General features: G+C 41.7%; 1 pseudogene across 1 annotated transcript; it reads left to right on the top strand.

The window, feature by feature from the left end:
- The first annotated feature begins 6,243 nt into the window (after positions 1–6,243).
- Positions 6,244–24,188, top strand: LOC309601748 (betaine--homocysteine S-methyltransferase 1-like; annotated as a pseudogene). Its single transcript has 8 exons — positions 6,244–6,282; positions 10,322–10,454; positions 15,248–15,366; positions 17,362–17,553; positions 18,152–18,298; positions 19,759–19,941; positions 23,473–23,701; positions 23,982–24,188. The product of its transcript is annotated as a betaine--homocysteine S-methyltransferase 1-like (transcript).
- The last annotated feature ends 3,257 nt before the right edge of the window (positions 24,189–27,445 follow it).

The raw sequence follows: 27,445 nt of genomic DNA, 5'->3' as shown, positions 1-27,445 counted from the left end.
TGTGTGTGAATCGATTCAAATTATTATAGTAAACCTCATTTAATCACATTTAATCACTTTGTAGATGCTAGTTTAATTAATGATTAGTTATTGCTAAGTTAAAGGCACGTCCCACTCAGAGGGAGAGTCTGGTGCAGCCCGCTAAGTTTAGCATGCTATTAGTCACTTACCGAGGATCTGTCGTGGCAAGGAATCTCTCAACCTCAAGGAGGAACCTTGAGAGGTGTCCCTACTCAAGGGGAGATCCTGGCGTGCAGCTCGCTGCCGTGCAGGAGAGCTTAAAGGGCTCTTGGGCTGCTCACTATTTATGGGGATAAGATGATTGACTCATAGTCAAATTTACATACCGATTGCATATGTTAGTTTCTTCCAAATTTGGCTTAAGTCGGACATTGACCAGCAAAGTGACTCGATTCACCTTCTCCTTCAGCAGTTTCTGCAACTTGTCGTACAGGACTCCATACAGCAGCTTTCCACCTCCGATGCTTCTCCGCAAGACGACAGGACCCATCAGTGAACAGGGCATAGTGCTTCTCATTTTCTGGCAGTTTATTATACGGTGGGGCCTCCTCAGCACGCGTCACCTCTGGCGATATTCCGAAATCCTTGCCTTCTGGCCAGTCCATGATCACTTCCAAGATTCCTGGGCAACTGGGGATTCCTATTCGGGCCCGTTGTGTGATCAGTGCGACCCACTTACTCCACGTAGCATCAGTTGCATGACGTGTAGAGGGGACCAGGAGGAGCTGTGCTTCAGTGCCGACCACTTCCGAAGCGGCTCGAACCCCTTCATATGCTGCTCATATCGTTTTTTCAGTTGGAGTATAGCCAGCCTCGAATCCTCTGTATCCCCGACTCCTAGGGGTCGACCTCGAGTCTCCCCCGGTGCTTTCTGCCAGAGGCTCCAGGTAGGGCCGTTCTCCCCGGCTGCGGTGTAGAGCACATTTTTTTTACATCTTGTCCTGCCCGGACTGGCCCAAGGGCTACTGCGTGGACTATCTCCCGTTTAATTTGTTCAAAGGCTTCTCGTTGCTCAGGGCCCCATTTGAAATCGTTCTTCTTCCGGGTCACTTGATAGAGAGGGCTTACGATCAAACTGTAATTTGGAATACGCATTCTCCAAAAACCCACGACGCCCAAGGAAGCTTGCGTTTCCTTTTTGCTGGTTGGTGGGGACATGGCCGTTATTTTGTTGATCGCATCCATTGGGCTCTGATGACACCCATCTTGCCATTTTATGCCTAAAAACTGGATCTCCTGTGCAGGTCCCTTGACCTTACTTGGTTTTATGGCAAAGCCGGCCTCCAGAAGGATTTGGACTATTTGCTTCCCTTTCTCAAAAACCTCTTCTGCTGCTGTGTTGCCCCACACAATGATGTCATCAATGTACTGCAGGTGTTCCGGAGCCCCACCCTGTTCCAAAGCAGTCTGGATCAGTCCATGGCAAATGGTGGGGCTGTGTTTCCACCCCTGGGGCAGTCGATTCCAGGTGTACTGGACGCCCCTCCAAGTGAAAGCAAACTGTGGCCTGCACTCTGCCACCGAAGGGATTGAGAAAAACGCATTCGCGATGTCAATGGTGGCATACCACTTGGCTGCCTTTGACTGCAGTTCGTATTGAAGTTCTAGCATGTCCGGCACGGCAGCGCTCAGCGGCAGCGAGACTTCCTTCAGGCCCCGATAGTCTACTGCTAGTCTCCACTCTCCATTAGACTTTCGCACTGGCCATATGGGACTGTGAAAAGGTGAGCGAGTCTTGCTGCTCACTCCTTGGCTCTCCGGTTGACGAATCAGCTTATGGATGGGAATCAGGGAGTCTCTGTTGGTGCGATATTGCTGCCGGTGCACCGTTGTGGTAGCGATTGGCACCTGTTGTTCTTTGACCCTCAGCAACCCCACAATAGAAGGGTCCTTCGAGAGACCGGGCAGGGTAGACAGCTGTTTAATTTCCTCCGTCTCCAAGGCAGCTATGCCAAAAGCCCACCGGTACCCTTTTGGGTCTTTGAAATACCCTCTGCTGAGGTAGTCTATGCCAAGGATGCACGGAGCCTCTGGGGCAGTCACAATGGGGTGCTTCTGCCACTCGTTCCCGCCTAGGCTCGCTTCAGCCTCCAATACAGTCAGCTGTTAGGATCCCCCTGTCACTCCAGAAATACAGATGGGTTCTGCCCCTTCATAGCTTGATGGCATGAGGGTACACTGTGCACCCGTGTCCACTAGAGCCTTCTACTCCTGTGGGTCTGATGTGCCAGGCCATCGAATCCACACGGTCCAGTACACCCGGTTGTCCCTTTCCTCCACCTGGCTGGAGGCAGGGCCCCTCTAGTCCTGGTCACAGCACTCGTTACTCACTTCTTGTCAATGCGAATCAAAAGTCCCTTTATTAAGATCGGAAGCAAAATCAGCCCTTCTGCTCTGTCTGGGGAGCTGCTCACTGGAAACTGGAGCAGCAATTTTCCTGGAAGAACCCTCTTGTGTTATTGTTTTTCCTTGCAACTCACATACTCGTGCCTCTCGGGTCGAGGTAGATTTTTCCATCCCACTTCCTCATGTCCTCGCCGTGGTCACGCAGCTAAAACCACAGGGTGGCCCGTGGTGTATATCCACTATATCGTCTCCCTTGAAGAGAGGGACGCTTACTCCTACTGGCTGAGATACTGGTCTGTACAGGTGAGGAGTAGGACATGTCCTCTTTGAATCGCTGGAACTCCCGGGACAATTGCTCAGCTAGCACGTCGGGCAGTTTCTCCACAGCCGAGATGCAGGCCCGTAGGGAGGAAGAGAGACTTTCTTCGTATTGTCGGAGTTGGCCAGCCAATTCATCCACCGTTGCTTCTTGATCACCTCTCTTTCAAGATGGCACATATATAAAGAAACAATTGCATATACAATAATGCAAAAATTCACATTTCTGGTTTATGCATGCCAGTGCAACCACTTCCAATGATAAAGTCTACCGTATAAACTAGATATTACTTTAGAAATGAAACCTTAAGTTTAAAAAGTTCAAGTTAAACTAAAGTTTAAAGTCTAAATCCAGTTAACTGCCAAAAATGTATAATATTAACAGTTACCTTACAGTAATTTCAAAATACAGTATTTGTCCCAGTTTTTACAAATGAGAAAAGTGTAGTATGGATAGCTGAACCAACTTTTCAAAACTCATACAGCAAAGCTATACAGAACTCGGTGCTAAAGTTTGGATCTATAAAATAACCAAGATGATGATAGTTAATCTCCGGAAAGCCAGGGAATATAAAGGGTAATGAAACTTCTACCACGGTTAGATATACAAACTGCTGTTAATCTGAGAGATTAACAAAACATTTCTTACTGCATGCCAAATAGATCCTGCAGTGAGCTCCAATTTTTCCAGCAGAATGACATCCTTCAAGCCAGCCTTAGCCAAGTGATAGGCTAGACTCACACCAACACAACCATTTCCAGTGATCACTGTCTGCTCTGTCTTTCCCCAAGAAAGGAGATGGGGTTTCGCTCCCGGGAAAAAAAATTACAGACAGTTACAAAAAGACAGTTGCACTTTTGTTTATAGCTCCAATCATAATATAACTTGGTCCCTGCTTGGCAGTCTAAGTGACACACCTCACTTAAGACCTAACCTGGTCATTCTTATCTTCTTTTAAAGTAAATGTTCTTAAAGGGTCATATACATAAACAGTAGTAATACAAAAAGCAACGCAAGGTTGCTTCCACTCACAACTTTAAATCTTTGTTATTTGTCCAATATACCCTTATGCGTAGAACCTAGTTCTCAATGAGAAACTGTACCCCTGAAATGACAGTGTCAAAACCTGGCATTTCAAAAGTGCTATAGTATATGCGACACAAAGAGAAAGTCTTTAAAAAAATGTCTGCTTAGTAAAGCTCCTTAAAATATTTCTAAAGCCAAATGTCAGCAGACTACATCAGTCTACGTGTTCACGAACAATAAAACTGAATATATATTTTCACATCCCGTCTATTTTGACATGTTCTACTTTGCTCGAGTCAAAACACTATAGAAACAGGGTTTTGTCAATGGCTCACACCTGCTACTACACTACGCTACAGTTTCACAACCCCTTTAAGCCAGCATAAACCAGGACTGCTGCCATAGGCAGCCCCATTCTCACTGTCTTGTCTGATCCTCCTCTCTACTGCCCCTCCCACAGACAGCAAGCCAGATCAGGAAATTTATCCAAATTTTAAAAAGCCATGTTTTTGGATGTAAGACAAGGTAGGACCTCTTAGTACAGCAGCAGTACAAACTACTGTGAAACCACAGTATCATCTTTCCCTTCAGGACACTTAATCGATACTCAATTTTTATCTCCCCCTCCTTGTACATTTGCTTTTGCAACGCCTCTGGCAAAAGGCTGTCTAACGTGTAACTAGTCTTCCACCCATCCTCCATTCAGAAATCAAAGCTATTAGTTGCATGTATTATGAATGAAGATCTTTTAAAATAATATGACATGATAAATGCAAATGCAGGAGGAATATGCACCATGCGGCAACGAATGAAAAGGAAAATAAATGGGAGCACTGGACACCACAGGTTTTCTGTATTTGACCCATACACACTTCTACGTGTTCTTTTTTGAGATTACATATTCATTTTTGCAAGTTAACAGTAACCTGTTTACTAGCCAGATGCGAGACACTTACCCCAGCTCCTCTATCAAATTTTATGAGGATAGTTAATCAAGGTCAAGCGTGGTTTTCTCGTGCTTCTTTTATGCTTTGAATTTGAGACTTCCTCACATGACTTTCCCTTCGGCTGGGGCTGCACGGCTAGAAGGCGCGTCCCCTGGGTGGTGGATAGGGGATCCCTCTCTGGAGGGTGCACCGGATAAAATTGAAGAAGGTGCCGCGAACCAGCGCAGCCTAAGGGAAGGCCACCCTGACAGAAAAACCACTGGCCCTCCAAGTCATGGGGGTTGGGCAGGAGGCCAACTACCTCCTCCCGGAAGAAGAAGAAGAAAAAAAAAAAAAAAAAAAAAAGCTGCAGAAACGACGAGCATCAACTCGGAGATGGAGAAAATCAGTAATGAAGTGAGGAGGAGGAGATGGAACTGGATCGGTCGTGTCTTGAGGAAAAAACCAACAGAAGACTGCGCTGTGGCCCTTGGGACTCCAGAGCACGCAGCCGCAGACCGATCGAAGTGGAAGAACGATGTTCGCGCCTTGTGTGCCTCCTGGCACTGAGAGAATTCAGATCAGATCAGATCACATGACTTTCAGCTCTTTTCAAACGTTTTCTTTCAAACGCAGGAGCCTGGTAAGAATCCGGGGAGCACCTTTCCTGTGAACTACGCGGTTCACCCAGATGTTTGCTCGTGCCAGGTAAAATAGGTCATTTTGTGCTCATCGCTATGGCCCAGAACACAACAGGAGGGATCTCTCTATACCAGGTCAGCTACTTACCCCGGGCTGAGTCTGGTCTTTGACAGAGAAATGCGAGGCACGGGGGGAGGGGGGGGTGGGAAATGCACCTCCTGCCCACAAGGAGAGGCCTTCGCGGCCCGGTGACCCTGACCGGCACCTGGTGGAGCACTGCAGGCCGGCAGAAGGAGCTGTATTCCCCTTACCTTCCCCTCCCCGCCCCCCGCCAGATAGCTTTACACTTCTGGGGCCGCGCCCTGGGGCAGCACCGCCCGCGCGGAGGCCACGCGCTGAGAGCCGTGACCGTTAACAGCTCCTCTGCCAGCGCCTCCCCACCGCATCCCGCCCGGAGCTCCTCACCGCCCCCGCGCCCAGCCCGGCCCGGCCCGCGCGTGCCCGCGCCGCCGCCGAGGGGCCGCAGGGCAGCCGCGGCGGCGGCGGGGGGGGGTCGGGCCGGCCGCCGCGGCGGGAGGTCGCAGCCGTCGCAGGGCTCTCCGCAGCACCGCGCTCATCCCGCGCGCAGCCCGCCCGCAGCAGGGATGGAGAGCGCTGGCCAGCCCCTTGGCCGAGGGGGCAGCCCGGAGGAGCTACCGGGCGCCTCCCGATCCCCACCCCCAGTGCTCGTCCCCGAGCCAGGCGGGGGCGGTGGCGGGAGGGGGCGGGTCAGTTCCGGGCCGTGCCAGGGCGCCCCGCGGAGGCAGGGGCCGGGCCGGCCGGGGGTGTCGCTCGCAGCGCTGCTCACCGCGGCCCGCCTCCTCCCCGCGTTATAAAAGTGCGGGCTGAGCGCTCGGGTTATCTTCTGCTTCGTGCCGAGTCGTCTGGGTAGTCTCAGGTAGCCAGCGTCCTTTGGCGAGGAAAATGCTGCCGATCAGGAAGACCACGAAACAGGGCAAAAGGATAATTCCCCCACCTCCCTCCCCTGCTCGGCCCCGGTCCCCTGCTCTCGGCGGGCCCGTTCCCCTGTCCGGCGTGGGGGCAGCGGCGGGCGCTGGGAGGGGTGCCCCTGCCGCGGTGCGGGCGCTGCCCTAGCGGGACCACGCGGTAGGGCAGAGGCAGCCTCGCGCCGGTGCTGCGAGGCGCGCAGGCGGGGAGCGGCGGGAGCTTCCCAGCGGCACAGGGCAGAGCTCGACTCTGGGTCGGGCTGGGGCTCCGCTGTACCCGGCCGCCTCTCCCGCCCCCTCGGGGTCCTGCCCGGAGGCTTTCCTGGGGAGCTGCTGCAAAACTGGCACAACCCGCAAACCGCACTTAACCTCCAAGTAAGGTACTCGGTATTTCTGCGGGTAAGGGCATATTGTGAAAAGCTAAAGTAAAGACGTAATAATAACTATACCTATTCAGCATCAAACCATTAAAGACATTTGGACACTGTTATGAGATAGATAGATTAGATTCAACTTAATGCTGTAACAGCTCACAGAATCTTGATTTCTCTCAACACATAGATTGAAGCCACCAAAGTTCAAAACCATTTTGCTTAATATTATTTGATATGCAAACTAAGCAGTGCTCACAACACATTAAAATTGTAAATATTGTAAGCATAAACCTTCATTGGATGGGATTCCTGTCTCCAGCGTCCTGACAACTCTAAAAGCCCCAAATTGCTCTTCCCTTTATTTATATGACTGAATACCAACAGTGTTTGTAATAGGAGCGCAGTCTCCAATATATGCATGCCCTTCGCACTCTCATTTAGCTAAAGAAATAAGCCAGTATAAAAGGTTATTCAGGCATCAGCCATTCTGGCCATCAAGATAAACATTTGAGCAATATCTAAATCAGACTCTCTGACATATACCAGTACTGCTACCCTGCAGTGCTGCTTGGGAGGGTCAGTGGAATCATGTATTCTACCTTCTGTTTGGAAGGACAGTATTATTAGTAGGACACTGGACACTTCTTACTCAGAACTGTTTTTATTTGGTTTTATATGTAGCATATAAGTCTAGAGTAAGAGAACAGAAGGATATGGGAAGAAGTCTATGAACTCTATGCCTTTCAGGTAGCTCAGTTATAAAGGAAGGAGGTGAGGAGGTATTTGTTCTGCTGCTTATTTTTTGGCACATGCCACCTAACTTCAGACACCTAGCAGAAGGCAATTGCCCTAGGTTCTCCTACAGGCAATGGACAGAGATAAGCCTTTCTTGAGGGCTCACTTAAGATCTGAATAGTTATTTTGAGATGCTTTTTTTCTCTCCACCGATGGAAAGATAGGATATAGGTAGACCAAGCAGGCTTTTCACTTATATGGTTCGGTTACATTCTTAAAGTTGGTTGGGGGAATATCTTCATACAGTCATTTGCACTCCTTCCGTGGATAGATGTATGGACTGTGGTGCAACTTTGTTCATGGTAGCAAAAGTGAAGCAGTGAAAAGATGGCTCAAAAAAGCCCTGGTTAGCTTTTTACAGATACTATTTCTTGTTATTTAATACCAGATCTGTGTACTACTGGATCACTTGACAGTACAATTTTGATCTGGATTGGGCATGAGCACACAGTTGTAGTTCTCTGGGGCAGAACAAAACAATGTTGATGCTGAACTCATGCTAGCTATATGCTGTTTGAACCAATGGTATTTTATCCAGTATAGATAAAGTAAAAATGGTGTGAAGAGATGATATCAGACCTATAATAAAGTCTGCAAAAAAGTTATTTCCATTTTGAGCCAATCTGAACTGACAAAGTAAGTTTAAGCACTTTGTGCTTTATAGTTATGTCACCTGCTATTAGATGCCCTGATGCTAGGTTTAATATATCACAATATATTATATATTAAGATACCACAATCTATTCAGTCATGGCTTATGTTGCTTCTGTGTGTCAAAAGTGAAGATTATTTTAAAGTGCAGTTTAAAAAAGCTAGAACTGTGAAGGGAAACTGCTGTTAAATCCTAGAAGGGACTTGAAAAAAAAAACCTGTTGATTGTAGTGCATTTAAATATATCTATATATTGTGTCAACATGTATCTATTGTAATGTAATCTTCAGTTAACAAGCAACAACTGAGGTTGCTTATACATTTAAGATTTTTTTTTTTTTGTTTTCCCCTCTGCACTCCTGTTCTCTGCATATTAAACTTCTGAAGCAGGCTCTGTCTGTAAAAGATTCCTTGGCAGGCAGAGGAAGCAGGGACTCAACCAGTGATCCCTTGGGTGCCTTTCTCTGGCCCCATTTGAGGCATTCTGTTACAACTGCAAATTAGTTAATTGCAAACACAATCTTTACAAAGCCTCCTGACATTTACACTTACAACAGAATTGCCCTAATAGACAGGCACGACTTGTAGACTTATTGAAAATTACTGAGTTTTGGAGACTGAGTATTGTAGATTGAGTTTTGCCCTGGTCCTGCTGAAATAAAGATAAAAGCTTGCACTTTTTCTTAACGTTGTAAAGTTAATTACGTCAATATTTTGGAAAGTCCAGAATGTGCAATGGAATGTGATGCAGACATCTGCAAGCCAACACTTGGCCTAGCTCATATATCTGCACAGCAACACTGTGCAGAGAAGCCCCATCACCTTGCTGCTATGTCAGTGCCTGGGCCAAAAACGCCGACCCTCTCAGCCAGGCTTTGTGGCCTCCAAGTAGCCTTACACTGCTATGCTTGGTACTGGAACTGGCATAGTTGGCACAGTGCACCTTCTTGTTGGAAAGGCATACTCTCATGCTGCCTAAAGGGCAGTGCTGAGATGTTATAAGTGTTTTTCTTTCCTGGATGTATGGTGTGAGATAATTGAATGAATGAAGGAGAAATTATCAAGAAAGATAATCTACTAAAGGTTGGAGGCTAATTGTTAAAAAACCCTTCCTCTCAACACAAAAAAACACACTCAACTCTATGTCCGCAAGGTGCTTTTTTTTCCCCTACTCCCTCAAATTTCATCTACTGAAACGCTAGTAGGCCATCAGGAAAAGATAACTATGGACAGCAATTTCAGTCTTACCTTTGATTTTTTAAAATCTTTTTCTGTACCCACTACCTTTGTTAATGTAATGGGTCTGCATTAATCCACTTTTTAAAGTCAAATAGAATTATGTTTGTAATCTACTGGCAGAATTTAGTACTATTTAGTATAACAGCAAGGTACTTTTTTGAAAATTTGAACAATCCAATGAAGCAATGAAAGGAATACAAAAAATAATATGTATTAGGTGCAATCAATATATTTTGTATTCATGTTTTTCATTTTACAAAAAAAAATAATTACCACTTTCCTTGTGTTAGTGTAGAGTTCAAGGCAGAAGCAAGGTTAATCACAGGGTGCTGTAAGGTTTGTAATTTGGCATCTTAAAACATTTCTGGGCTGTGCAAAAGAAGCAGGATTTTCTTTCATTTTGTAAGTCTAGGTAAGGAAACCCAGGCCAGTGAAAAGTCTGTCAGAAAATGGAGGCCAGCATTCTGAGATGTGTCTTATTTGCTAGGAAAATGTTACATGCTTACTTTTTTTGATGCTTGTTGTGCCATCTTGTGTCACAAGCTACTTGTGCTGAGGCTCTGTCATGATGGCATTTGTAGCTAAAGAGCAAATGAGCTAATGAAGAGGTCAGTGATACTAGTGTTTCATTTTAAAAAGTTTCACATATATTTTACAGGAGAATTTGAGACTGTGTTTTACTTTCATAGGAATGGAATTAGACCATTGACTTCTAGTTCTGGGGACTATATCTCTGGAATACAATAAACTGAATAATTAAAAGTCTTATGTAATATATATGCATATATTAACGCCTTATGTTGTAAAACAGATCACCTACTATTCTTTAAAGAGAATTTCAAGAAGGAAATGGATTACTTCTTATTATTATGGCAAAGATGTTTCTGGTAGCCCACAAATAATTATATCTGCTTTGCAAATACAGGAAATGTCAACAAAGGAAGCCCACAAAACTGAAGAACTGTAATTATTAACCTTTCTTCCTGCTTTCTGCAGGGTATTCTAGAGCGTTTAGATGCTGGAGAATTTGTGATTGGAGATGGAGGATTCGTCTTTGCTCTTGAAAAGAGGGGGTATGTAAAAGCTAGGCCTTGGACTCCCGAAGCAACGGTAGAACACCCAGAAGCAGGTCAGTTTTACTGGGAAATGGTGATTCTATAGTGAAGGTAAACATGGTTGGATAAATAATAAATATATAGGAACCTGTAGTGGGTTGCTTGACAATGTAGAATTACACACTGTTAAGAATAGTCTAAGAATCTATAGACCCCCTAATCATCGTACCCCTTATTCTTGCTCTAACACTGGTCAAAAGCCAGTTGGTTGGGAAAGAATATGAGTAGTGCAAACATATAGTGATACCTCTCCAGAATGCTTTCCCAGTCTTCAGTAATTTGTAACCCAGGGACTTTTTGACACAGATATGGTATCTTTGTATTTAATAACATTCAGTGATTTCTCTCTCATGGACATGTCCAGTCTGTCCTTGAGCTGATATCAAGTTTATCCTTCACAACATCTTGTGACAAAAAATTCTGCAGTTAACTATCTGTTTTGTTGTGTTCTGACCATTATAAATGAATACAGTTTGTTTATTAATTCCTTCAGGAAAACGGCAGCTTTTAATAAACAATGGAATGGAAGAGGAGTATTTAATGTATCTGGCTCCACTGTGAAATGAGGATTGATAAACCTCATAAGAACCTAAGAATTGCAATAAAATTGCATCAGTTGCTGTGCCAAGGGTGTTAACTCAACTTCTGCCTATCCCATTTAATGGAGTGACTGTCTACAGTGGAGGGGGGCAAAATGAGCAATCATTCTATGCCTTACAGCATAAAGATTATAGTGTTTAGCATAAATAGTGCAAAAGCAGGTGCTATTATCTATTTATGTATGCTTCATTACAATAAAGCATTTGCCCTAGTAATATCATGTGCAGTTAATCCCACAAGCTAATTCAGAATGTCCTGGGAAAAAAATTTTCTTTGTTCTGTCTTAAGTGTATGTCCTTCCAAATTAGTCTTTTTCCTCTATAAAGGGGGAAGAAGGAAGAAGAGGAGAAGGAGAAATAGAGATCTTAGCCCTCTCTATTACATTGCTTTGTACACCTTACCTATTTTTTCCCCTAATCCTTCTCAGCCTTCAAGTGTTACTTTGTGTAGCATGCCTAACTTAGGGTCATGGACAGCCTTAGATAATGCAGTGCTCCAGCAAAGGTTTAAAGGGTGATGACCTAATTTGTTGAACCTCATCTCCCAAAAATACATCCTATCACCTCTCTCTTTCTCTCCACCTGTACCTTTTTCTGCCCCTGCGCATTCCATCTTACAAATCGTAGCGCTTATACCATGCTCTTTGTTTCCCCTTTGCTTATTTCTTTTGTACCACAAAAGTCTTTGACCCTCTCCACATGCCTTCTCAGGAAGCGTAGGTCTCGGTCCATGGGGAATGCAAGACATTACCTTACATAGAGGCAGTTGCAGATGGCTTAAATAGGCTAAATTGGCACACAGATTTGTTTTAAACAAGTGATCAGTAGTCATAGGTTAGCCCCCTACTGATTTGCTAGAACATATTGCTCATGCCTGTAACATAACACTTTTATAAGCCCTTTGTAGGCTATTTATAAATACACCCTTAACTGGAAATGTGTTCATTTCTTTCAGTGCAGTGTGCTGCCTCCCCTCTGTTATTGCTCTTTGCTCCTGCATGCTCAAGGGTCATGTTATTTTGAAAGCAGGTGTAAAGAACAGAAGGACCAACTGTCTGAGCCAGCTGGTGTAAAAAACCATACAACTACCGGCCCTTCTTGTCTTTGTAAGGAATGAGGGAGGTTCTGAGATTGCAGCAAGGAATGATGGAGGGAAAAAAAAAAAAAAAGAAAGAAGAAAAAAAAAAAAGTGAGTTGAAGGCCATTATCTCCGTTACAAGAGAGGAGAAGTTTTGCCAGACTGACAAGTTTAGAAATGAGATCTAAATATTTCTTCTGAGCCAGATCAGGTATCTGAGCTACTGCTCTGTACTGAGCAATATGCATATGCACTTACTGCCCCCATCTGCTGTTAGCTTAAGTCTGTGTCTTTTGTGAAATGTCCAACTCATGGTAGATTGAAATGAAAACTCAGTGTTGTATGTCTGACTCCTAAAATGCATCAAATTTAATAATTGTTTAGCCTCATATGTGGCTGTTACCTCATTTCTCAAATAGTGGAAGAAAACATAGCTTCAGTAACATGCTAGAAGTCACACAAGAAGTAAATTAGAGTGGTTTGGGTTTTTGATAGCATCATGCAGACTACTGTGGGCTTGATAATACTAAGTGTATTCTAGTGGTAAAAATGATTTGCCTGGGATTGAATGAGATTCAGGCTGATACTTTACTTATAATGCTATTCTTTCCCTCCAAATGCAGACCCATTCAAGAGTCTGCTGTTCACATACCTGATAGTTTGGGATATAAAGTTCCTTATTCATACGTGTTAGATTATGTTTCATTTGCCTACCAATGTCTCCATCCTTATTCACACAAATCCCAAACATTCTTCTAGGAATGCAGGAACCATATTTAAAGAGCACTAACCATGGGGGTAAATAAATCTAGTTTATTATGGAAATGTCATAAAGCATTTGTGAAAATATTTGTAGATTATTTTTTCCTTTTCACATTTCCTGACTAGTGTTCATCAATGATTTTTCATGGGGGCGAATAGAAAAACAAACTACAGAACACTAGAAACATACAGAGACAGTCCTTTTAGTTGGGCTCAGTAGCCTGTTTTAATGATGTAGGAAAAAGAATACTCTCTGCACTAGGAATGTTTTGACTGTGTAAAGGCTGTAAAACTGAAATTTGATCCCGATAGTTCAGGCAAATTCCAGGGACTCTTTGAATTGTAGCTCTGCTAGAATCTATGTTCCTGGATAGTTCTTTGTGACTGCTGTGTTAAATCACAGTGTGGTTACCCAAGGCTGTAATTAGAAATGAAATACTGGTACTAGTAGAGAAAAGCAAGGGACACCACACTGTTCCTTCACTGAAAGCAGATGTGCTGCTGTGTATGCAGATTGACTCTAGCAACTCAGACTACCGTTTGAGCTTCTCTGGCATAGAATGCTGTGTTTGTTGTAGCTGAAGGCAGTAATTTTATTCTCGTGACACATTAACATGTTTCCCTAATGACACAGATTGTCTGTAGACAATGAGGTATGATGAACCAAGACTTCAGGAAAGCTTTTCCAAACATCTGCCATAGAAACTGCAGTGTTCTCATGTCTCTATACAATATCTAGGGAATAAATTATTCCTGTATTTGCTATAAGCTGTTGAGCGTTTTAACTCTGTTTTACATGATAAGTAGTGTTCTAGAAATTATTATAATTATTGTTTTGTGGGTTGTTGTGGTTTAGCCCCAGCCACCAACTAAGAACCACACAGCTGCTCGCTCCCTCCCTTCTCCCTGATGGGGTGGGGGAGAGAATCGGAAGAGTGGAAGTGAGAAAACTCATGGGTTGAGATAAGAACAGTTTAATAACTGAAATAAAATAGTAGTAATAATAATATTATTATTAAAGCAAGTAATGCATGATGCAACTGCTCACCACCCACTGACCGATGCCCAGCCAGTCCCCGAGCAGCGATCCCTGCCCCCCGGCCAACTCTCCCCAGTTTATATACTGAGCATGACATCATATGGTACGGAATAGCCCTTTGGCCAGTGTGGGTCAGCTGTCCTGGCTGTGCCCCCTCCCAGCTTCTTGTGCACCTGGCAGAGCATGGGAAGCTGAAAAGTCCTTGACTAGTGTAAGCCCTACTTAGCAGCAACTAAAACATCAGTGTGTTATCAACATTATTCTCATCCTAAATCCAAAACACAGCACTATGCCAGCTACTAGGAAGAAAATTAGCTCTATCCCAGCTGAAACCAGGACAGTATCCACCCCTTATTCTATACCATCTATGTCATGCCCAGGTCCTATCCTTTCCAATACATTCCAATTAATCACCACCACTTTTCCAGTCTTTTGATATGTACACACAGATATCATTCCCTTAGTCCATGGGCCATCCCTCTAAAATGTCCGTTGAGTTCATTCGGTCCATGACTTTGGGCTTCATCTCTCATAACAGTCCTATAGGGCAGGAGAGATGGTGTGTGGTGTTGGGTTGTTGCATGCTGAAGCCAGTTATGGTTCTATCACCGCTGCACTTTGCTCAGTTCCATCAAAGTTCATTCTTCATTAATCTGGGTGATTCTTACTGTGATTCTGTTGATATAGCATATAGCCACCATAGAAGTGATGACATACAGTATTATATAGCAATTAACATCATACCATTCAGTTCATTGGCTATTTTCACCCAAAATCAAATCCCCTTGAGGTACACATTGCAGTGCATGTTTCGCATTCATGGATAACCTGTGCAATAGCGTCCATGGTCAGGTCCAGCCCTCGATCGCGAGCCCATTTGTCTGTTGCATCTCTTCCTTGATGGCCTGAGGTGTCATGGGCCCACCGAGCTATAAACAATCCACCCTCATGTTGCCAGTCCAGATCCACCTGAGCCACTTCAATCTTAGCAGCCCGATCCACCTGCTGGTTGTTTTGATGTTCTTCAGTGGCCCGACTCTTGGGTACGTGAGCATCTGAATCTACTGATGAACTAAATATAGAAATCTTCAGTCATTCTTAGCAGAGAATAACTAAGAAGGAAGTTTTCTACCTAATGTTCTAAGAGTGGGAAGAAAGGAATTCTACACAGACTGGGGTACTGCTTCTACTCCCTCATAATGGCTCTTCTAGTAAACACAGTATCACTTCTTTTACAGTAACATTAATTCAATAAACATTTAGTTTTGGGATAATAATAGTAATAACTGTACCAAACATCTCTTCTTTGTCTCTTTTAATTCTTTGCAGTTTGTCAGCTTCACCGGGAATTCCTCAGAGCTGGATCCAATGTTCTGCAGGCATTCACATTTTATGCCAGTGAGGACAAACTAGAGAACAGGGGCAATTATGTAGCTGAGGAAATAAGTGTGAGTAAAATACTATTTTGATGGAGATATGAAATAAGTGTATTCATTTCAAAAGGTTTAATAGAAAGAATTATCAAGTATTTTCACAGTTTGTCATAACAGTTTTGGTTATATTTGAGGACCAAAGAATGAGATGGTGCAATTTCAGAATTTGGAATAGTAAGAAAGACAAGGTTAAAGGGGAAAGAAAAAAAAAAAAATAACAAAATGGGGCAAAGATGAAGAGAGGAAAAAGGATGCCCACATCTTATTTTTCCCATCTGAGGAGATAGTTTACTGGAGTTTTCATACAAAGTATAGGGAGGACTAAATGCACAGAGAGCAAAATCAATTGTAAAAAAAGAAATGCTTTAGCATCCAGAGAAACAAATCAACTGCAAAAATGGTGAAGAATCCTGGAGAATAATGACTTGCTAATAAGAACTGAATGTTTTTTTAGGACCATGTCTTCAATAAAATATCAACTAAAAAATCCAAGGTATACACTGTGGTCAGTATTCCCCTTCTCATGTGTAAGGGTAATCTGGTACAGTAACAGAAGTACTGTGTTGGTGTTTTCTTACCCCCTACACAGAGGAGTTGTAGGATGTTGGGTGCCTTCACTAGATGCAGGCCCCATCTCCACTGGGACTTCTGGCACAAACATTTCTAGATAGTTCCTTTGAGACTAGAAGATTTGTCGTTGGGTGTTTTCTCTGATCTTTTCCCCTTTGGTCCTATTGTCTATTATTTCAGCCTCTGGAAAATAGAGAAGATTCTCCAGGGCGCAGAGAGGAAGGAATATATTTATGTGAAGATATCCCAAGTCAGAAACTAGAACAATCTGGACACTAGGGAAACACTTGAGGCTTAATTAAGAGGTTAAGACATTAAAATGTCATATGACCAAATTTATCTGAAATGCTGTACCTTTACATTCAATAGATGCAACATCGAAATGTCTGAAGTGATATCCCAGAAACATAGTGCCTCTGGAACTAGCCATGCTGCAACGAAAAATGATAAGAGGGGTTGGGAAAGCAACTGGAAACTGGAATGCATTGCAGCAAAACTTTCAAGCTTGATTTGCTGCCAGTTCTAGAAGCAGTTTCCTCCAGGCTCTAACTGGTTTATGGCTCCAGCTCCTGGTGTTCCCAAACACGTACCTGAGCAGAAGTGCAAGTGGAAGACACTCTGTCAGCAATAGCCTTAAAAATCATCTGGATGTTTTGAGGCAGCCATGGAAAACTTCAGCTGAGAGAAACCTATGTAGATTCTAAGTAGCCCATGGGCCACAAAGAAACCTGCTCTAATCAGTCCTTGTTATCTATCCCAAATAATGATTCTTTTCCAAAAATCTTTTTTTCCCAGCTTAACCTCTTTCACAAGCTGTTCTAGTCATCCTGGTTTGGGTATACAGGGAATGTGTCTTTCAGTCTAGGTGATTAATTAATCATATATAGTGATAAGTTTCCCTTTGCTATTCTTAAATTGGTAACTTTAACATCAGGTAATTAATGACATCCTTTTAAAAGTGCCTTAAATGACTCTATATCATATCATAGCTTAAATTTTGAAAATTATCAAAATACTAAAATAATACATTAAGAAACAGAATGAAAAATCAATTGAAATTACTACTCTTTTTTTCCATCCACAAAATCTCAGAATAGAAGCAGACACTTAAGTGTAACTAACTAACTTATTTTCTAAGAGGAAAAAAAAATTCTGCTTCACACCAAATATTTGCTTTTTTATAGACTATTTGTGTAAGATGTATTAAAGGTAATATGTTTTTGTATTAGTGTTTGATAATATGATAACTTATAAGTTGCAAGAAATCTGTTTCTTAATGTTTGTTATTTTTTTGAAAAATGCTGATCTTCCTAATCAATATTATAGAAAAATACATTTAAATTATAAATGAATATGAAGAAGTCTTTTGTCCTTTTTGTGCTCTGAAATTACATGCATATCTCTGACCAGGTAAAAATGATGTAATCTATATTCATATAGTGCCAGAAAGTGAATGAAGCTGCTTGTGACATTGCAAGAGAAGTGGCTAATGAAGGTGATGCTTTAGTGGCTGGAGGACTCAGTCAAACACCATCATACTTAAGCTGCAAGGATAAAGCAGAGGTTAAAGCAGCCTTTCGAAAGCAACTAGATGGCTTTATGAAGAAGAATGTTGACTTCCTAATTGCAGAGGTAAATCTGTAAAAAAGTACATGCCTTCAGCTGGCACAGTGTGTTAACTTTAAGATGTCTAGTCTACTTTAGGGAATACAAGTATATATTGCTTCCTTCTTTAAAATTTTCTGTTATACTTTTATTCCAGTAGAATCAGATGTTTTCTAAATGCACAGCAGTATCTGCAAGCGTCCTAGAATAGGACCTTGAACCCTAAATTTCTATCATCTCAGTCAAGTCAAATTCTGTACCAGTACAAAGAGGATAGATTAATGTGATCTTGATTAGTTCCTGTTTCCTCCTGTACTCCGTAAGTAACCAAGCCATGGTGACTTTTCTAGATGAAAATAGTTCTTCAGGGATAAATCCCTGATTAACCCCCTGTATGGGCATTCTTATTCTGAAACATGAGTATCTTTTTATTTTGGATTTAGTTTTCCTTCTGACTTTTTAAAATCCTTTTTTAACTGTGTGGTCAGTGAACTCAACTGAATTCTGTTAGTGTAAATCAGAAAAGAATCAAGTCATTGTATTGCTGGTGAATTTGGGGTCTGGATTAATGTGTTTATGTTTCATCTCCAAGAAACGAAAGTAGTCCACTTTTAATTTCTTTCAGTATTTTGAACATGTTGAAGAAGCTGTCTGGGCTGTTGAAGTCCTAAAAGAATCTAGGAAGCCAGTTGCAGCTACAATGTGCATTGTCCAGAAGGAGACATGCATGGCGTGCCCCCCGGACAATGTGCTGTCCGACTGGTAAAGGCTGGTAAGAATCTGTTTTAATCTGCACTTTAAAAGTATGGAACAAAGTTAAGTCCTTAATCATTGAGATAAATGGATGTGTATCTCAAGTAGATAGCTTCCCAATTATACTTGATGAAAGTTTTGAGCCTGTGGAAGAGTTTCTATGTGTACTTTACTAGAGCAGTCTTGTAAAAAAAAGTATGAAAATGCAGCTATAAAATCCTTATTAACCAGGATGGTATTGGGAGCAATAGCCACAGGCAGCTGATACTGAGTAGAACAAAATCCTAAAACTATTCAAAGTTGATTACAGACCCAGCCCCAAATTCTGGGCTCAGGATTATGAAACATAAGCAGAATCCAAAGCCGCCTTTGATTCTCTGCTCATGTTTTTAGAAATGTGTGGAGCACAGTTCAAATCCAGGATGAGAGAATAAGAGAATGAAAAAATTAATCTTATTGCCTATCAAATGCTGTGTTTTCTGCAGGACAAAGGGAAGGGCAGAAGGAATTAATCAGGGGCATGATGGACCGACCATACAGGGGTTTTATTATATCTGTTCTGAACTACTCTTTTCCTTTGGAGTTAAGAGTTGAAATCCAAAGGCAGAACCTGTGTTAGGAACCTGTTAGCTATTTGTATATGTGGCTGTACATAATCAGTCTTCACTGATTGAGCACTGATGAGAAAAGCAACTGCATGAGGGTGGGAGATGTGATTCCTCATCAGGAAGGTAAGGAGTGCAACTGAGATGTAAATGGAATGATCAGCCTCAGGAGAGTTGAGGCTGGCTCTAATCCAACTACCTTGTTGTCGTGGTTTAACCTCAGTCGGCAACTAAGCACCACACAGTCACTCGCTCACCCTCCTCCCCTTCCTGGTGGGATGGGGGAGAGAACTGAAAAAAAAAGTAAAACCTGTGGGTTGAGATAAAGACAGTTTAATAGGACAGCAGGAAGAGAAAATAATCATCATCATCATCATAAAAGAATATACAAAACAAGTGATGCACAATGCAATTGCTCACCACCTGCTGACCAATGCCCAGCCTGTCCCCGAGCAGCGATCCCTGCCCCCCGGCCAACTCCCCCCAGCTTATATACTGAGCATGACGTCATATGGTACGGAATAGCCCTTTGGCCAGTGTGGGTCAGCTGTCCTGGCTGTGCCCCTTCCCAGCTTCTTGTGCACCTGGCAGAGCATGGGAAGCTGAAAAGTCCTTGACTAGTGTAAGCACTACTTAGCAGCAACTAAAACATCAGTGTGTTATCAACATTATTCTCATCCTAAATCCAAAACACAGCACTATGCCAGCTACTAGGAAGGAAATTAGCTCTATCCCAGCTGAAACCAGGACGCTTGTGTTCATAGTGCTGGTGTACAGATGGACTGCTCTGCTTATGGAGTGCTGTGGCTAAGAACTTTCACCTCCCACTTCCTAGGGAGATGTGACTTGAACTTATTTATTTTCCTCCTCCTAGGTGCTTCTATTGTTGGAGTCAACTGCCATTTTGACCCAGATACCTCCCTGGAAACTGTGAGACTGATGAAAGAGGGCTTGCACGCTGCTAAACTGAAAGCTCACCTGATGTCCCAACCACTTGCTTTCCATACACCTGATTGTGGGAAGCAAGGATTTATTGACCTTCCAGAATTTCCCTTTGGTAAGACAAGGGTATCTTTTTTTTTTTTTTTAAATTTATTTACTGTCTGTTCCTTTTTTTCCCCTAGCTTTTAGCAAAGCTGAAACTGCAAGGCATCCTCCTGTACAATAGGATCAGTCTCAATTATCCTGTCTGGCATTCTGCATAGATGGATTGGGTTAAAGATCATCCAGATAATGAGAGTATTTCAGCAGTATCACAGCATGTGACTGAAAGTGAAATTATGATGAAAACAGTTAAAGTGCCACAACCTAAATCAATTAAAAAAAAATGTTGTTTTTTTTTTTTCTTGTGCTATAGAACCTTGTTCAGGACAGCTGTAAAATAGTCCAAAGAAATTAACAAGAGCAAATACACTAAAAACAACCCAGACTTTAAATGCCTTTGGACTGGAGCTCCCCAGCATTCTCGGTTGTGACGTCTAGCCCATGAGCCCTATAATGTTTACCTGCATAGGGATTTAATGTATAATGCATATGCGGAGCTGGATCATTAGTATAGGTGCATGATTCTTGCACTCATAATGGTTCAGTCTTGCAAGTGTAACTGTCTAAGATAAGTGAGATTAGAGAGAAAGCAGAAGAGGGAATATGTTCTTTGATGTTGCTTACAAATGGATTAGCAGTTTGGAGATGGATTCATCACTCTTATGCTCAGCAGAAATTCTACCCAAAAGACCGAAAGATTCAGCCACTTTATGTGTATATAAGGCTTGTGTATTTAGGGCTTATTCCCACCTGGGATGTAGAAGGTCACATCCTCTTAAGATAAGAGGAAAAAAGCAGCCTAAACATTTTAAAATTGATTAGAAAAATGCCTTCATTTTCAGATATCATACATTCTTCTTTTCAAGATCAGCCTATAAAATAAGGTATTAAAACAACTGAAACTTGAATTTTTAGGAAAAAAAAAAAAGATATGGATGTGATTTTCAGGAAGATATTTTATTTTAAAAGTCCTCTCTACGTAAATGAAGGAAAAAGAATAAAGCATGAGCCTGAGGCATTCATTAGATAATAACAACATGTCTGGGTTCTGAAAATACTCTGGGATGTTTAAAAGTGTCAGGAACTCATTTATCCTATTCATTCCTTCGTATAACTCCTCTGATTGCAAGCAAAAATGATAGAACAGATGCAGTAAGTAATCAAGTTAATTGAAGGATTCACTCTTTGGTTTGTTATGGTTCTTGGTTTGTATGTTATAAGCAAACTGTATGAGATGTCAGTTTTCAGAAATTTCATGAGTCAATTGGAGAAGCCTGGTTCTGTGAATGTTTGCACTACCCAGAAGGAGCAACTGATCACTTGATGGCAGAGAAGTAGTTTGGTAAATCATTGTTAAACTGACCCAGTTGACTCTGCTTTTTGTGGAAGGCAATATGCACAAAGAGGCATTTAGGTATTTGAAGTGTACATAACCTCTGTACAGGCCAACAAGATCTCAGTTTCTAGAAAAGCATTGGCTATGTTGTATTGGCAAACTCCAGCATCTAGATACCAGCAGTATTTATTTATCTTTAGAACTTTTTCCAGTTTTCTGTGTTTTTCCCTTCTGTGTTACTGCAATTGCTCTCAAATGTCACCAGTTAAGCAAGGACAATGTTTTAGACAGAAAAGTCCTGGTCAGTCAAAGCATACCCAGTTATCTCAAGAGTAGACGTACAGAGGGGCTAAATCTAGGCGCACATTACAATCTTCTCATCAGAAGTTGATGAAAATTTCAATATCTTTTTACTGTAAATGATAACATAAACTGTTAAGCTAGAGATATTTAATTCTGAATAAAGCCAAGAAAAATACTGTACATTGACAGGCACGGAAAATAGAATGTTAGTCATTTTTGGGAGGGGGGAAGAAAACCCCACAAAACGTGATCTATGTGGCAACTTCTTTTCGTAGCATACTGCTTGTTTTCAATCACCATGTTTCACCATGTGTGGCCAGTTCTTATGGCGGAGTCTATCCATGTTTCTTCAGAGCTGTTAGGTTGGTGCTGTCCTTATGCTCCTGAAACACAAGGACTGATTGTGACAGGGTGGGTGACGGAGAAGACAGGGAAACACCCTATACTGTTCTCCTGGAGTTTAGTTGCTTATACGGGTATAAATTGAGTGCAAGATGCTGCATTCTTACTGTTGATCGTTTTGTATCAATTTTGCATTAGCTTTTTAATGATATATGAGAGACAAGGAAATCATGAATTGATGCTTCTGATGCTTTCTCTCACATCTGCAGGACTGTACACAAACTTTTATTTAAACAGCTTTCTAAGATAGCTTAATCTGGTTTTCCTTCTGATATTAGACCATCTATTTTTCCGTTGTCCAGTCTTTCCCTCTGAGACCAATAATTTTCTGTTTAAGACCATTTCATTTTTTTCCCTTCTGTTTTTTATTTTCTGACTCTGTCTCTTTAACTACTCACTGGACTTTGAGCAGATCTGCTTTGCATCACCTTCTTGCATATTAGGCATTTCTGGGACAGGATGTAGGAAGAAGAATCCTACTTCTGCTGTGGTGCTGGAACCTTACTACCTCACCACGGCTTCTTTGCCTAGAGGAATGTTCAGTGCCCAGACATCATGCTGCACTCTCCTCATAACCAAGCTGATTCATCTCCTGCAGATGTGCATAAAGAAGTGGGAGGATTTTTATTCCTTTATTCCTGTATTTTTATTCCTTCAAGTTTCTTCTCCAGTCCCTGGTCTTTTCTTTCCAGTTCTGCAACTCCTGTGCCTCCTTCCCTTTCAGGTGTGCTTTTCCTTGTTCTTCTCACTTTCTGTTCCTTTCCTTCCACACGTCTTTCCTCTCAGCTCTGGCGTCCCTCCGCTCTGCTTACCACAACCTGCAACACGAAGAGGGGTTCAAAAGAAAGGCTGCATCTTAGCCATCCTAAGTCATCTACACACAGAACTTTCCACAAGGAAGTGGCTTGAGGCAGCAAACTGCTTATGGATGGGCTTATAACTAAGTAAGGGATGGGCTAAGAAATAGCTACAGATCCCAGCTGTCAGCGAAACAACTGCCTGCCATTAGCTGGTCATGGAAAAAAGTGTAGTAAGCATTCCTGAGGAATAACAAGCAGGCTTATTCCTGTTGCAGGTAGGCTGATGATACCTTCTCCTTTCACAGATTAGAGTACTGTAATCAGATTTCCCAGATATTGATTGTTCATTAAGAACTCTTTGGACTTGTGGGCATAACATTGAAAGTGCTCCAGTACTTCAGCTAAGAACTCTGGCAGAATGGCAAGCATGTGACTTAGGGCTTGATCAGTCTCAGAAGATATTAGGTGCTGTTTTTCAAAGCCAAAGCAGCTTACAACAAGCATAGCTCAGCAAAGCATAACAGAATCTAAAAGCTAGACTCCTGAAAGTTTGCATTATTAATTCTAGCTCAGACAGCTCAAACATCTACATCTACAACCAGTTTTGCAAATAGTGTGCAAGTGTCTCAATAATGTGATTTCTTACAAAAAAATGCGGTGAACTGGAGCATGGTGAAAATTTAAGATATGAATGTCTTTGCAGGTCTGGAGCCAAGAATTGTAACTAGATGGGATGTTCAAAAATATGCAAGAAAGGCCTATGATTTAGGAATTCATTTCATTGGAGGCTGCTGTGGATTTGAGCCATATCACATCCGAGCAATAGCTGAGGAGCTGGCTCCTGAAAGAGGATTTTTGCGAGAAGCTTCTGAGAAACATGGCAGCTGGGGCAATAACCTGAGCATGCATACCAAACCCTGGGTCAGAGCAAGGTATGTATATCTGAACTGGAAAGCACACCAGCACCCTCCTTATAAAGGCTTACATTGGTCCATGCAGCAGACTAGCTTAACCAATATGGAGGTCTAAATATAACCGTAAACATTCTGTGTTAATAATTTTGAAGAATTAAATTTGATCTGGGAGCAGTAAAAGGGGCAAAGGGGCAGTAGGAGAGCTACAAAAATTCTCATCCCTCTTCAAAATGAACATTTGGTCTGAATTAATGTGAAAGTAATGAAAGTTTTGTAATATTTCCTTTTCTTTCTTTAGGGCAAGAAGAGAATACTGGGAGAATCTGAGGCCTGCTTCAGGCAGGCCATATTGTCCTTCAGTCTCAAAGCCAGATGGCTGGGGGGGGGGGGGGGGTGGGTAACCAAAGGAACCAGAGAGCTGATGCAACAGAAAGAAGCAACAAGTGAACAACAGCTGAAAGAGCTCTTTCGGAAACAGTTGTTCCAATCCACTGCAGTTGTCTAAATGTTAGAATGATTTATCTACAGACCATCTCATGCTTCACAAGAAAAATCTGTGAAGATGAGTGCCCCGTTGATTTATCAGTTAACATCTAATGAAAGAGACAAAATGCAAAAATAATGTGATTACAGATTAATATGTCAAACTGATAATAAAATCTTTCTCTGGACGAATAGTTTAGAGAAGACACAGTCAGAAGGAGTTTTGGATTCTCATAACAACTGAGCTTCTTGTTAGCTAGGTGCCATCAACTGGGTAGACACAGAAATACGTGGAAAGTAATAATTGACTCAACTCACCTGTGAAAAGAGAAAAAGCCATCTATAAATACAGTATCCATGGACTTCCACTCCTGAGTCTGTTTTCAGTTTGGGATTATGTAGGAATTTCCTCAGGATTTGTTGAAGGCTACTTCAGGGACACACAAGCTGCCAATGCTTCAGACACACAGTTATCTGTAGCCACTTTCTTGACTTCAAGAGAATAAAAGTGAACTAGAAAAATGCATCTTATAAATGGAATCAAAAGATAAGGAAAATGAGAATGAGCTCTTGCAGGAATTTCTTACATGCAGGAGAAAGGTTCAGAGAACTTTTAGGAAAGAAAAATGACAGGTAAATAACTCACTGTTTTTGTCTCAGGGTACCACGTACACAAGATTTACTTCTCTGGAGACTAAAACGGTTAAGAGATTATTCTGAAATTTTGAAAAGTCAAATAAATTAAAAGTAATATGATGGAATAGTATTGTATTATCTTCACACCTTAAATCATGAGAGCTCAAACAGAATAACGTATCTCCAGTAAACCACTGTAATTTTCAAATGATCCAGCTGATTTCTGGATATCTCACTTGAAACACTTGGTTATCTCAAAATAGCATTTAAAACTGAAGCTTCCTAAAATATAACTCCTGTATATAAGCGTAGTAAAACATTCCATGATTCTGTTTAAGCTGATTGATTCAGTCTAGAGAAAATTAGCTATAAGAAGAGATGAAAAACCCTGTTAGGAAATAGATTAATCCACCTAAGTTAAGAAAACCCAAGGACATCTGTACGCTGAATTTGTTGAGAAGCGTTTTCTTACAAAGGATATCACTACACTTGGAAACCATAAAGGACACGTTTCCATAGTTAATTTTTGTGAATTACCACACAACTTTCAGATTTCTCTCTAGAATCCCATTCCCACCCATTCTACATTAAAGCCACTACTTTTATGAAAAATATGATTCTTGAAGTTAGAGTGTTGAAAGCTTTTGTTGGGCTACTTTTTATGTATAAGCTTATTTCATTATTTCTATCCGTGTTGATATGCTGCAGTTCAGGAAACTTATAAACATGCAACACTTTAGTGGGAAACTTCAAATATCCTTTTCAGACTGTTATTGGCAGACAGATTTTTAGAGAAAGCCATCTGCCTTCATCATGCTTATAACAAATTGAAATAGTTACTAGCTGGAATTTTTGCCTGAAAGCCAAAAGTAGACAAATCAAGAAAGTGGATATTTTAAAATGTAGATTATTTGGAAAGCATCCATGTAAGTATATATGCACTACATTAAACTTCTTCCTAAACCCTTCCGGAAGTTCTCCCTGCGTAAAGCAGAATAACGCAAAATCTGCAAAACAAAAGGGGCAGATCTTTGATCGCCACCAAAATGCATGCATGCAAAAGACATATGCATGATAAAGAGGCTTAAAATACAAGCTACAATTGCTACATAAGTGTTTTGAACGATCATTACCAGTTTAGAGACTTCCTGTGGCAAAGGATGCAGCTTGACCATCATACTATATGTAAGCAGCTGGACTGATTTTTTTTTTTAAAACAGTCCAAGCATATAAAAATTCCTATTGAAGTGAATGAGTTCACAACAGACTATTTAAGAACTATGGTATTTAAGAAGATGATAAAATATGATTTTAAGCACTTAATTTTAGATACTCAGTTTAAAAAGGGCCAAATTTTAACAGACACTAATCATGATGAGAAACACTGAAAAGGAGTTTTGAAGTCATTCAAACTAAGAGCTGACACAAGGGGGGAGCTATACAAGCCCTATTTGATTCATATCACAGGCTGGGCTTAGAAAGAAATTGACAATGGGATGAAAATAAGTTGACAGGGTGCTTTATTGATCACTACAGAAGCCCCAAACTCTCTGGGGAAAAAAAAAAACAAAAAAACCACAAAGCAACCAAAAAAAGCCAAAGCACGCAAGACTGAGAAGCAAAGTCAACAAAGCTTTATTTCCCATTTCTTTCTGTGTAACATTTTGGAGAAGGGTAAAGGAACTGTTAGATTTGTTAAAGCTTTTTAATGGCTTATTACATGACTTGTGAAGGAAATAAGACACGGGCTGGCAGCGCAATCCTAGGAAATTTGTTTCCTTAACAAAGCTTGCCTGAAAACTTAGATAAGTGGAAGTGAAAGGGTTTTTAGAAGTTCACCTCCTATATTTAGTACCCTAAGGCAGGATCAGCTACTCATAGGAGATAGTTGTTTAACCTGTGTGGCTATGCACCTAATGATGGAGCTTCTGTGCCAACCTCAGGCACTGTGGTAACGTCACTCTTCTTAACAAAGTTTTCCTAATTTGACTATTCCTTGATGGGATTTAAATCCATTATTTCTTTTCAGCTCATTACAGACACGAAGAATTTATTCCCTTTGTCTTTGCTGAAGTCTTTTATGTATTTGAAGATTTGCATACATTCCTTGTTTCTCTCTCTCAATTGAACAGACCCTGTTCATTCATTCTTTCCCTGTGGCCTCCGAGTCTGTGAATCATCATAAACCCAGAGATCACCTCCATCAGATCTTTTCTCGGCGCTTCCTAGCTCTATGTTTGTGGGGTTTTTTTTTGTTGGTGGTGTTGGTTTTTTGGGTTTTTTTTGGTGTTTTTTTTTTTTTTTTTAACCTGGAAGCAAAAGTGAAGTGATCTGAACCTTGGAAGTTCAGATCCGGAAGAGAAAATCCAAAGTCTTTGATAGCTAAAGAATAAACCTTTACTCACAAGGCTGAATGTAAGGACAAGAGAGTGAAGAGGAAGGAGCGGCAGAGACAATGTGTAATGAACTGACCACAACCTCCATTCCCAGTCCACCTGTGCTGCTTGGGGGTAGGAGGTAGAGAAATCGGGAGTAAAGTTAAGCCCGGGAAGAAGGGAGGGGTTGGGGGAAGGTGGTTTAAGATTTGGTTTTATTTCTCATTATCCTACTCTGAGTTGATTGGCAATAAATTAAATTAATTTC

This window comes from Platalea leucorodia (genome assembly GCF_965183815.1).
Source record: "Platalea leucorodia genome assembly, chromosome: W".
NCBI classification, from domain to species: Eukaryota; Metazoa; Chordata; class Aves; order Pelecaniformes; family Threskiornithidae; genus Platalea; species Platalea leucorodia.
Note: the sequence above shows the minus strand (reverse complement) of the source record. Positions and strands in the feature narration are given on the sequence as shown.